Genomic DNA, 1,654 nt, shown 5'->3' on the forward strand with positions numbered 1-1,654 from the left:
GGATTGGCCTGTATTGCTGATTTTGTTGGCCCCAATTCTGACCACCCTGTCTCTGGCCTCCATAATTAGACACATAATTCATGTCTTCAGGGTAGCGGTGATGATCATGTTCTGCATTCCATTGGTTATCGATTGGCTGACTAATGCAAGATGCACACAAGCCCCCATTGGTAGTATCTACGATATGTACCTACTGCTTCTGCCCTGACTCTTCCACCTTTTTGGTGAGTATACTCATCTGTGTCAATAAGGTGGCCATATTTTCAGCCATAGAGTTGGATGGATCTAAGGGCACTGAGTGAACCACTGGAGTGATAGGTGCATTCATGGTTGTCCATCCCGAATTTTGTGCCATCTTGTCAAGCAGACTCTGGCCTTCTTTCCATGTTTTGCTCAAAAATGCTCCACCAGCTGAAGCATACAATGTTCTTCACGCTATCTGACAATCCCATGTAAAACCACTGCCCCAACATCAGATCTGGAATACCATGGTGCGGGCATATAACCAGCATCCCTTTAAAGCGCTCCCATGTTTCATGCAGTGTCTCCATTGGTCTCTGTTTAAAACTCAAAATTTCATCAATTTGTTGAGCAGTATTATTGGGTGGGTGGAACTTGCTATGGAATTGCCTGACTAACTCATCCCAAGTTGTTATAGAATTTATGGGAAGTGAGTTTAGCCAAGTCTGGGCAGTTCCTGTCACTGAGAATGGAATCAATAACAGCTTGATTGCTTCAGGAGTTATGTTGGGTTGCCTTTGGGTTTTGCAGATAGAGAGGAAGTTCCTCAAGTGCTGCTGAGGATCTTCGACTTGCGACCCCGAAAATAGTCCCTTGTTCTACAACAAGTGCAGCATGTTATTCGTAATTTGGAATGACTCAGCCTGTATCTGCGGCACTACAATGGCTATGGACAGATTTTCAGCTGTGGGTTGTGCCCAGTCATAGAGAGCAGCCTCTGGCACTATTGGTACCGCTGGGTTTTCCTCGTGATCCCCCATGACTGCTTCGAATTGTGCAGTTGTTGGTTGTTGTTTGTTTTTCCGATTAGCCCGATTCAAGGCCTTGAAAACTTTCTCGGGATCTGATAATGCTTCAAATACTTCACCAGATCTCGATGAGTTTCTAGGCATGCACCTGTGCAACCAAGTCAACAAACGTTAAAATTTCAATGTAAAAATTGGGTATTGAGAAAAAATGACTACAATAAGAATTTTGTACTTCTTTCAATTGTAATTGATAACACCGTTAATTCCCCGGCAACGGCGCCAAAATTTGATCACGCCCAACTATGCCTTATAAAAGGACAATGCGGACGTTGCAAATATAACCTGAGTATTTATGCCCAGAGTCGAATCCACAGAGAATTAACCTATCAATTACTTTTGTTGGACTTACTAAATTCTTTAGAATCAATTTCCCCAAACGTTGTGAATAACAGTTGATGGTATATTTAATAACTAAGATTGAAAGTCAATAAACAGTTGTAAACTAAATATGCTTAAGTTGTGAACAATTAATGAGAAGGTTCTAAGGTAGTGATTTCCCCTATTGATGGAATCCCTTCTGTTTATGTTTCATATAGATTTACCAACACATCTCTATCAATCATGAATACTCTTTTTACCGTGAATCTCTCCCGAGTAATCACGAT

The 1,654-nt window shown here is 41.5% G+C and overlaps 1 non-coding gene across 1 annotated transcript; it reads left to right on the plus strand.

Annotated features, from left to right (window-relative positions):
* The first annotated feature begins 483 nt into the window (after positions 1 to 483).
* Positions 484 to 590, plus strand: LOC142175060 (small nucleolar RNA R71). Its single transcript, XR_012704250.1, has one exon. It is a non-coding gene; the product is annotated as a small nucleolar RNA R71 (small nucleolar RNA).
* Positions 591 to 1,654: the final 1,064 nt, after the last annotated feature.

Source organism: Nicotiana tabacum, chromosome 20 (assembly GCF_000715075.1).
Source record: "Nicotiana tabacum cultivar K326 chromosome 20, ASM71507v2, whole genome shotgun sequence".
In the NCBI taxonomy this organism is placed as follows: Eukaryota; Viridiplantae; Streptophyta; class Magnoliopsida; order Solanales; family Solanaceae; genus Nicotiana; species Nicotiana tabacum.